Raw genomic sequence first — 12,590 nt, forward strand, 5'->3', positions numbered from 1 at the left:
AAAAAGAACGGGATCACCCCCAAAACTGGAAGAAAATTCCCCCCCCAAAAATTTACAATTTTCACCATGATGACCAACATGAACCAAACGAAAACCCAAAAGGAGACACAAAAACACGTCAAAAACACCCCAAACAAGAACGGAATCACCCCCTAAACTGGAAGAAAATCCCCAAAAAACATAGATCCACCCCAAAACGACACTAAACCTACCTGATGTTCTCCAAAACACGCAAGTTAAACTTTTCCAACATGATGAAAAACAAGAACCCAACAAAACCCAACAGAGACCCCAAAACATGTCAAAAACACCCCAAAAAAGAACGGGATCACCCCCAAAACTGGAAGAAAATTCCCCCCCCAAAAATTTACAATTTTCACCATGATGACCAACATGAACCAAACGAAAACCCAAAAGGAGACACAAAAACACGTCAAAAACACCCCAAAAAAGAAAGGGATCACCCATAAACTGGAAGAAAATCCCCAAAAAGCACGGATCCAATCCCAAAATCACCCTAAACCTACCTGATGTTCTCCAAAACCCACAATTTACCATTTTCCACCACGATGACCAATGAGTACACAACAAAACCCAACGGAGACCCCCAAACACCTCAAAAATTTCCCAAAAAAGAACGGGACCCCCTCAAGAAACAGAAGAAAACACCAAAAAACATGACTCTGCCCCAAAAGTCCCCCTAAACCTACCTGATGTTCTCCAAAAGCCACAATTTACACTTTTTCACCATGATGACCAACAAGAACCCAACTAAAACCCAACGGAGACCCCAAAACACGTCATAAACACCCCAAAAAAGAACAGGATCACCCAAAAAAAAAAAACAGAAGAAAAGACCAAATACCATGAATCCACCCCCAAATTCCCCTAAACCTACCTGAAGTTCTCCAAAACCCACAATTTACAATTTTCCACCACCATGACCACGGAAAACCCAAGGAATACCAACGGAGACACCAAAACACGTCAAAAACACCCCAAAAAAGAACGGGATCACCCCCAAAAACGAAAGAAAATCCCCCAAAACCATAGGTCCAATCCCAAAACCAACCTAAACCTACCTGATGTTCTCCAAAACCAACAATTTACCCTTTTCCACCATGATGACCACGGAAAACGCAACGAAACCCAATGGAGACCCCAAAACACGTCAAAAACACCCCCAAAATGAATTGGATCACCCCCCCCCCTCAAAAAAAAAAAACAGAAGAAAACCCCATATATCATGAATCCACCCCAAAAGTCCCCCTAAACCTACCTGATGTTCTCCAAAACCCACAATTTACACTTTTCCACCATGATGACAACGGAAAACCCAACGAAACCCAACGAAGAACCCAAAACACGTCAGAAACACCCCAAAAATGAATTCGATCACCCCAAAACTGGAACAAAATCCCCCAAAACCATAGATCCACCCCAAAAAACACCCTAAATCTACCTGATGTTCTCCAAAACCCACAATTTACACTTTTCCACCATGATGACCACGGAAAACCAAATGAAACCCAACGGAGACCACAAAACACGTCAAAAACACGCCGAAAACCAACTGGATCACTAGAAAAAACAGAAGAAAACCCTAAAAACCATGAATCTGCCCCAAAAGTCCTCATAAACCTACCTGATGTTCTCCAAAACCCACAATTTACACTTTTCCACCATGATGACCACGGAAAACCCAACGAAACCCAACGGAGAACCCAAAACACGTCAAAAACACCCCAAACAAGAACAGGATCACCCCCAAAACCAAAGAAACCCCCAAAAAGCACGGATCCAATCCCAAAACCACTCTAAACGTACCTGATCTTCTCCAAATCCAAATGTCCACTCCCAACCACCATAAAACCCATTAGGAACTCAACGAAACCCAACGGAAACCCCAAAACACGTCAAAAACACCCCAAAAAAGAACTGAATCAGAAGAAAAAACACCAAAAACTATGAATTTCCCCGCAAAACCACCCTAAACTCACCTGATCTTCTTCAAAACCCACAATCCACTCCCATTTCCCTAAGGACCAACGAGAATCCAACTAAAACCCAACGGAGACCCCAAAACAAGTCAAAAACACCCCAAACAAGAACAGGATAACCCCTAAAAAAGAAAGAAAACCCCAAAAAAACATAGATCCACCCCAAAACCACACTAAACCTACCTGATGTTCTCCAAATCCCAAAGTCCACTCCCAACAAACTTAAAACACATTAGGAAATCAACAAAACGCAACGGAAACCCCAAAACACGTCAAAAACACCACAAAAAAAAGCGGGATCACCCCCAAAACCGAAAGAAAAACCTAAAAGCCGTTGATCCACCCCAAAAGTCCCCCTAAACCTACCTGATGTTCTCCAATACCCACAATTTACCCGTTTTCACCATGATGAACAACAAGAACCCAACAAAAACCAACGGAGACCCCAAAACACGTCAAAAACACCCCAAAAATAACTGAATCAGAAGAAAAAACACCAAAAACTATGAATTTCCCCGCAAAACCACCCTAAACTCACCTGATCTTCTTCAAAACCCACAATCCACTCCCATTTCCCTTAACGACCAACGAGAATCCAACTAAAACCCAACGGAGACCCCAAAACAAGTCAAAAACACCCCAAACAAGAACGGAATCACCCCCTAAACTGGAAGAAAATCCCCAAAAAACATAGATCCACCCCAAAACGACACTAAACCTACCTGATGTTCTCCAAAACACGCAAGTTAAACTTTTCCAACATGATGAAAAACAAGAACCCAACAAAACCCAACAGAGACCCCAAAACATGTCAAAAACACCCCAAAAAAGAACGGGATCACCCCCAAAACTGGAAGAAAATTCCCCCCCAAAAAATTTACAATTTTCACCATGATGACCAACATGAACCAAACGAAAACCCAAAAGGAGACACCAAAACACGTCAAAAACACCCCCAAAAAAAGAAAGGGATCACCCATAAACTGGAAGAAAATCCCCAAAAAGCACAGATCCAATCCCAAAACCAGCCTAAACCTACCTGATGTTCTCCAAAACCCACAAATTTACCCTTTTCCACCATGATGACCATGGAAAACCCAACGAAACCCAATGGAGACAAAAAACATGTCAAAAAAAAAAAAAAAAAAAAAAAACAAAAAAGAACAGGATCTCCCCAAAAAACAGAAGAAAAACCCAAATGCCATAGATCCACCCCAAAAGTCCCCCTAAGCCTACCTGATGTTCTCCAAAACCCACAATTTACCCTTTTTCACAATGATGACCAACGAGAACCCAACAAAACCCAACGGACAACCCCAAAACACGTCAAAAACACCACAAAAAAGAACAGGATCACCCCAAAAAACAGAAGAAAACCCCAAATACCATGAATCCACCCCAAAAGTCCCCCTAAGCCTACCTGAAGTTCTCCAAAACCCACAATTTACCCTTTTCCACCAAGATGCCAACAGAAAACCCAACAAAACCCAACAGAGACATCAAAACATGTCAAAAACACCCCAAAAAAAGAACAGGATCACCCCCAAAACTGGAAGAAAATCCCCAAAAAGCATGGATCCAATCCCAAAACCACCCTAAACCTACCTGATCTTCTCCAAATCCCAAAGTCCACTCCCAACCACCATAAAACCCATTAGGAACTCAACAAAACGCAACGGAAACCCCAAAACACGTCAAAAACACCCCAAAAAACAACTGGATCAGAAGAAAAAAAAAAACAAAACTATGCATTTCCCTCCTAAATCACCCTAAACTCACCTGTGCTTCTTCAAAACCCACAATCCACTCCCATTTAGCTTAACGACCAACGAGAACCCAACAAAACCCAACGGAGACCCCAAAAACGTCAAAAACACCCCAAAAAAGAACTGGTTCAACCCCAACAACGAAAGAAAACCCCAAAAGCCATAGATCCACACCAAAAATCCCCCTAAACCAACCTGAAGTTCTCCAAAACCCACAATTTACACTTTTCCACATTGATGACCATGGAAAACCCAACGAAACCCAACGGAGACCACAAAACACGTCAAAAAAAAAAAAAAAAAAAAAAAAAAAAGAAAGGGATCACCCCCAAAATTGGAAGAAAATCCTTCAAAATCATAGATCCACCCCAAAACCACCCTAAACCTACCTGATGATCTCCAAAACCCACAATTTACAATTTTCCAACATGATGACCATGGAAAACCCAACGAAACCCAACGGAGACCCCAAAAGAAGTCAAAAACACCCAAAACAAGAACGGGATAAACCCTAAAAACAAAAGAAAACCCCAAAAGCCATAGATCCACACCAAAAGTCCCCCTAAACCTACCTGATGTTCTCCAAAACCCACAATTTACACTTTTTCACCAGGATGACCAACATGAACCAAAGGAAAACCCAAAACGAGACACCAAAACACGTCAAAAACACCCCAAAAATAAAGGGATCACCCATAAACTGGAAGAAAATCCCCAAAAAGCACGGATCCAATCCCAAAACCACCCTAAACCTACCTGATGTTCTCCAAAACCCACAATTTACCATTTTCCACCACGATGACCAATGAGTACACAACAAAACCCAACGGAGACCCCCAAACACCTCAAAAATTTCCCAAAAAAGAACGGGACCCCCTCAAGAAACAGAAGAAAACACCAAAAAACATGACTCTGCCCCAAAAGTCCCCCTAAACCTACCTGATGTTCTCCAAAAGCCACAATTTACACTTTTTCACCATGATGACCAACAAGAACCCAACTAAAACCCAACGGAGACCCCAAAACACGTCATAAACACCCCAAAAAAGAACAGGATCACCCAAAAAAAAAAACAGAAGAAAAGACCAAATACCATGAATCCACCCCCAAATTCCCCTAAACCTACCTGAAGTTCTCCAAAACCCACAATTTACAATTTTCCACCACCATGACCACGGAAAACCCAAGGAATACCAACGGAGACACCAAAACACGTCAAAAACACCCCAAAAAAGAACGGGATCACCCCCAAAAACGAAAGAAAATCCCCCAAAACCATAGGTCCAATCCCAAAACCAACCTAAACCTACCTGATGTTCTCCAAAACCAACAATTTACCCTTTTCCACCATGATGACCACGGAAAATGCAACGAAACCCAATGGAGACCCCAAAACACGTCAAAAACACCCCCAAAATGAATTGGATCACCCCCCCCCAAAAAAAAAAAAACAGAAGAAAACCCCATATATCATGAATGCACCCCAAAAGTCCCCCTAAACCTACCTGATGTTCTCCAAAACCCACAATTTACACTTTTCCACCATGATGACAACGGAAAACCCAACGAAACCCAACGAAGAACCCAAAACACGTCAGAAACACCCCAAAAATGAATTCGATCACCCCAAAACTGGAACAAAATCCCCCAAAACCATAGATCCACCCCAAAAAACACCCTAAATCTACCTGATGTTCTCCAAAACCCACAATTTACACTTTTCCACCATGATGACCACGGAAAACCTAACGAAACCCAACGGAGACCACAAAACACGTCAAAAACACCCCAAAAACCAACTGGATCACTAGAAAAAACAGAAGAAAACCCTAAAAACCATGAATCTGCCCCAAAAGTCCTCATAAACCTACCTGATGTTCTCCAAAACCCACAATTTACACTTTTCCACCATGATGACCACGGAAAACCCAACGAAACCCAACGGAGAACCCAAAACACGTCAAAAACACCCCAAACAAGAACAGGATCACCCCCAAAACCAAAGAAACCCCCAAAAAGCACGGATCCAATCCCAAAACCACTCTAAACGTACCTGATCTTCTCCAAATCCAAATGTCCACTCCCAACCACCATAAAACCCATTAGGAACTCAACGAAACCCAACGGAGACCACAAAACACGTCAAAAACACCCCAAAAAAGAACTGAATCAGAAGAAAAAACACCAAAAACTATGAATTTCCCCGCAAAACCACCCTAAACTCACCTGATCTTCTTCAAAACCCACAATCCACTCCCATTTCCCTTAACGACCAACGAGAATCCAACTAAAACCCAACGGAGACCCCAAAACAAGTCAAAAACACCCCAAACAAGAACAGGATAACCCCTAAAAAAGAAAGAAAACCCCAAAAAAACATAGATCCACCCCAAAACCACACTAAACCTACCTGATGTTCTCCAAATCCCAAAGTCCACTCCCAACAAACTTAAAACACATTAGGAAATCAACAAAACGCAACGGAAACCCCAAAACACGTCAAAAACACCACAAAAAAAAGCGGGATCACCCCCAAAACCGAAAGAAAAACCTAAAAGCCGTTGATCCACCCCAAAAGTCCCCCTAAACCTACCTGATGTTCTCCAATACCCACAATTTACCCCTTTTCACCATGATGAACAACAAGAACCCAACAAAAACCAACGGAGACCCCAAAACACGTCAAAAACACCCCAAAAAGAACTGAATCAGAAGAAAAAACACCAAAAACTATGAATTTCCCCGCAAAACCACCCTAAACTCACCTGATCTTCTTCAAAACCCACAATCCACTCCCATTTCCCTTAACGACCAACGAGAATCCAACTAAAACCCAACGGAGACCCCAAAACAAGTCAAAAACACCCCAAACAAGAACGGAATCACCCCCTAAACTGGAAGAAAATCCCCAAAAAACATAGATCCACCCCAAAACGACACTAAACCTACCTGATGTTCTCCAAAACACGCAAGTTAAACTTTTCCAACATGATGAAAAACAAGAACCCAACAAAACCCAGCAGAGACCCCAAAACATGTCAAAAACACCCCAAAAAAGAACGGGATCACCCCCAAAACTGGAAGAAAATTCCCCCCCCCAAAATTTACAATTTTCACCATGATGACCAACATGAACCAAACGAAAACCCAAAAGGAGACACCAAAACACGTCAAAAACACCCCAAAAAAAGAAAGGGATCACCCATAAACTGGAAGAAAATCCCCAAAAAGCACAGATCCAATCCCAAAACCAGCCTAAACCTACCTGATGTTCTCCAAAACACACAAATTTACCCTTTTCCACCATGATGACCATGGAAAACCCAACGAAACCCAATGGAGACAAAAAACATGTCAAAAAAAAAAAACAAAACAAAACAAAAAAGAACAGGATCTCCCCAAAAAACAGAAGAAAAACCCAAATGCCATAGATCCACCCCAAAAGTCCCCCTAAGCCTACCTGATGTTCTCCAAAACCCACAATTTACCCTTTTTCACAATGATGACCAACGAGAACCCAACAAAACCCAACGGACAACCCCAAAACACGTCAAAAACACCCCAAAAAAGAACAGGATCACCCCAAAAAAACAGAAGAAAACCCCAAATACCATGAATCCACCCCAAAAGTCCCCCTAAGCCTACCTGAAGTTCTCCAAAACCCAAAATTTACACTTTTCCACCAAGATGCCAACAGAAAACCCAACAAAACCCAACAGAGACATCAAAACATGTCAAAAACACCCCAAAAAAAGAACAGGATCACCCCCAAAACTGGAAGAAAATCCCCAAAAAGCATGGATCCAATCCCAAAACCACCCTAAACCTACCTGATCTTCTCCAAATCCCAAAGTCCACTCCCAACCACCATAAAACCCATTAGGAACTCAACAAAACGCAACGGAAACCCCAAAACACGTCAAAAACACCCCAAAAAACAACTGGATCAGAAGAAAAAAAAAACAAAACTATGCATTTCCCTCCTAAATCACCCTAAACTCACCTGAGCTTCTTCAAAACCCACAATCCACTCCCATTTAGCTTAACGACCAACGAGAACCCAACAAAACCCAACGGAGACCCCAAAAACGTCAAAAACACCCCAAAAAAGAACTGGTTCAACCCCAACAACGAAAGAAAACCCCAAAAGCCATAGATCCACACCAAAAATCCCCCTAAACCAACCTGAAGTTCTCCAAAACCCACAATTTACACTTTTCCACATTGATGACCATGGAAAACCCAACGAAACCCAACGGAGACCACAAAACACGTCAAAAAAAAAAAAAAAAAAAAAAAAAAAAAAGAAAGGGATCACCCCCAAAATTGGAAGAAAATCCTTCAAAATCATAGATCCACCCCAAAACCACCCTAAACCTACCTGATGATCTCCAAAACCCACAATTTACAATTTTCCAACATGATGACCATGGAAAACCCAACGAAACCCAACGGAGACCCCAAAAGAAGTCAAAAACACCCAAAACAAGAACGGGATAAACCCTAAAAACAAAAGAAAACCCCAAAAGCCATAGATCCACACCAAAAGTCCCCCTAAACCTACCTGATGTTCTCCAAAAGCCACAATTTACACTTTTTCACCAGGATGACCAACATGAACCAAAGGAAAACCCAAAACGAGACACCAAAACACGTCAAAAACACCCCAAAAATAAAGGCATCACCCATAAACTGGAAGAAAATCCCCAAAAAGCACGGATCCAATCCCAAAACCACCCTAAACCTACCTGATGTTCTCCAAAACCCACAATTTACCATTTTCCACCACGATGACCAATGAGTACACAACAAAACCCAACGGAGACCCCCAAACACCTCAAAAATTTCCCAAAAAAGAACGGGACCCCCTCAAGAAACAGAAGAAAACACCAAAAAACATGACTCTGCCCCAAAAGTCCCCCTAAACCTACCTGATGTTCTCCAAAAGCCACAATTTACACTTTTTCACCATGATGACCAACAAGAACCCAACTAAAACCCAACGGAGACCCCAAAACACGTCATAAACACCCCAAAAAAGAACAGGATCACCCAAAAAAAAAAACAGAAGAAAAGACCAAATACCATGAATCCACCCCCAAATTCCCCTAAACCTACCTGAAGTTCTCCAAAACCCACAATTTACAATTTTCCACCACCATGACCACGGAAAACCCAAGGAATACCAACGGAGACACCAAAACACGTCAAAAACACCCCAAAAAAGAACGGGATCACCCCCAAAAACGAAAGAAAATCCCCCAAAACCATAGGTCCAATCCCAAAACCAACCTAAACCTACCTGATGTTCTCCAAAACCAACAATTTACCCTTTTCCACCATGATGACCACGGAAAATGCAACGAAACCCAATGGAGACCCCAAAACACGTCAAAAACACCCCCAAAATGAATTGGATCACCCCCCCCCAAAAAAAAAAAAACAGAAGAAAACCCCATATATCATGAATGCACCCCAAAAGTCCCCCTAAACCTACCTGATGTTCTCCAAAACCCACAATTTACACTTTTCCACCATGATGACAACGGAAAACCCAACGAAACCCAACGAAGAACCCAAAACACGTCAGAAACACCCCAAAAATGAATTCGATCACCCCAAAACTGGAACAAAATCCCCCAAAACCATAGATCCACCCCAAAAAACACCCTAAATCTACCTGATGTTCTCCAAAACCCACAATTTACACTTTTCCACCATGATGACCACGGAAAACCAAATGAAACCCAACGGAGACCACAAAACACGTCAAAAACACGCCGAAAACCAACTGGATCACTAGAAAAAACAGAAGAAAACCCTAAAAACCATGAATCTGCCCCAAAAGTCCTCATAAACCTACCTGATGTTCTCCAAAACCCACGAAACCCAACGGAGAACCCAAAACACGTCAAAAACACCCCAAACAAGAACAGGATCACCCCCAAAACCAAAGAAACCCCCAAAAAGCACGGATCCAATCCCAAAACCACTCTAAACGTACCTGATCTTCTCCAAATCCAAATGTCCACTCCCAACCACCATAAAACCCATTAGGAACTCAACGAAACCCAACGGAGACCACAAAACACGTCAAAAACACCCCAAAAAAGAACTGAATCAGAAGAAAAAACACCAAAAACTATGAATTTCCCCGCAAAACCACCCTAAACTCACCTGATCTTCTTCAAAACCCACAATCCACTCCCATTTCCCTTAACGACCAACGAGAATCCAACTAAAACCCAACGGAGACCCCAAAACAAGTCAAAAACACCCCAAACAAGAACAGGATAACCCCTAAAAAAGAAAGAAAACCCCAAAAAAACATAGATCCACCCCAAAACCACACTAAACCTACCTGATGTTCTCCAAATCCCAAAGTCCACTCCCAACAAACTTAAAACACATTAGGAAATCAACAAAACGCAACGGAAACCCCAAAACACGTCAAAAACACCACAAAAAAAAGCGGGATCACCCCCAAAACCGAAAGAAAAACCTAAAAGCCGTTGATCCACCCCAAAAGTCCCCCTAAACCTACCTGATGTTCTCCAATACCCACAATTTACCCCTTTTCACCATGATGAACAACAAGAACCCAACAAAAACCAACGGAGACCCCAAAACACGTCAAAAACACCCCAAAAAGAACTGAATCAGAAGAAAAAACACCAAAAACTATGAATTTCCCCGCAAAACCACCCTAAACTCACCTGATCTTCTTCAAAACCCACAATCCACTCCCATTTCCCTTAACGACCAACGAGAATCCAACTAAAACCCAACGGAGACCCCAAAACAAGTCAAAAACACCCCAAACAAGAACGGAATCACCCCCTAAACTGGAAGAAAATCCCCAAAAAACATAGATCCACCCCAAAACGACACTAAACCTACCTGATGTTCTCCAAAACACGCAAGTTAAACTTTTCCAACATGATGAAAAACAAGAACCCAACAAAACCCAACAGAGACCCCAAAACATGTCAAAAACACCCCAAAAAAGAACGGGATCACCCCCAAAACTGGAAGAAAATTCCCCCCCCCAAAATTTACAATTTTCACCATGATGACCAACATGAACCAAACGAAAACCCAAAAGGAGACACCAAAACACGTCAAAAACACCCCAAAAAAAGAAAGGGATCACCCATAAACTGGAAGAAAATCCCCAAAAAGCACAGATCCAATCCCAAAACCAGCCTAAACCTACCTGATGTTCTCCAAAACACACAAATTTACCCTTTTCCACCATGATGACCATGGAAAACCCAACGAAACCCAATGGAGACAAAAAACATGTCAAAAAAAAAAAAAAAAAAACAAACAAAAAAGAACAGGATCTCCCCAAAAAACAGAAGAAAAACCCAAATGCCATAGATCCACCCCAAAAGTCCCCCTAAGCCTACCTGATGTTCTCCAAAACCCACAATTTACCCTTTTTCACAATGATGACCAACGAGAACCCAACAAAACCCAACGGACAACCCCAAAACACGTCAAAAACACCCCAAAAAAGAACAGGATCACCCCAAAAAAACAGAAGAAAACCCCAAATACCATGAATCCACCCCAAAAGTCCCCCTAAGCCTACCTGAAGTTCTCCAAAACCCACAATTTACACTTTTCCACCAAGATGCCAACAGAAAACCCAACAAAACCCAACAGAGACATCAAAACATGTCAAAAACACCCCAAAAAAAGAACAGGATCACCCCCAAAACTGGAAGAAAATCCCCAAAAAGCATGGATCCAATCCCAAAACCACCCTAAACCTACCTGATCTTCTCCAAATCCCAAAGTCCACTCCCAACCACCATAAAACCCATTAGGAACTCAACAAAACGCAACGGAAACCCCAAAACACGTCAAAAACACCCCAAAAAAGAACTGGATCAGAAGAAAAAAAAAACAAAACTATGCATTTCCCTCCTAAATCACCCTAAACTCACCTGAGCTTCTTCAAAACCCACAATCCACTCCCATTTAGCTTAACGACCAACGAGAACCCAACAAAACCCAACGGAGACCCCAAAAACGTCAAAAACACCCCAAAAAAGAACTGGTTCAACCCCAACAACGAAAGAAAACCCCAAAAGCCATAGATCCACACCAAAAATCCCCCTAAACCAACCTGAAGTTCTCCAAAACCCACAATTTACACTTTTCCACATTGATGACCATGGAAAACCCAACGAAACCCAACGGAGACCACAAAACACGTCAAAAAAAAAAAAAAAAAAAAAAAAAAAAAAAGAAAGGGATCACCCCCAAAATTGGAAGAAAATCCTTCAAAATCATAGATCCACCCCAAAACCACCCTAAACCTACCTGATGATCTCCAAAACCCACAATTTACAATTTTCCAACATGAAGACCATGGAAAACCCAACGAAACCCAACGGAGACCCCAAAAGAAGTCAAAAACACCCAAAACAAGAACGGGATAAACCCTAAAAACAAAAGAAAACCCCAAAAGCCATAGATCCACACCAAAAGTCCCCCTAAACCTACCTGATGTTCTCCAAAACCCACAATTTACACTTTTTCACCAGGATGACCAACATGAACCAAAGGAAAACCCAAAACGAGACACCAAAACACGTCAAAAACACCCCAAAAATAAAGGGATCACCCATAAACTGGAAGAAAATCCCCAAAAAGCACGGATCCAATCCCAAAACCACCCTAAACCTACCTGATGTTCTCCAAAACCCACAATTTACCATTTTCCACCACGATGACCAATGAGTACACAACAAAACCCAACGGAGACCCCCAAACACCTCAAAAATTTCCCAAAAAAGAACGGGACCCCCCC

Source organism: Aythya ferina (assembly GCF_964211825.1).
Source record: "Aythya ferina genome assembly, contig: HAP1_SCAFFOLD_150, whole genome shotgun sequence".
Taxonomy (NCBI): domain Eukaryota; kingdom Metazoa; phylum Chordata; class Aves; order Anseriformes; family Anatidae; genus Aythya; species Aythya ferina.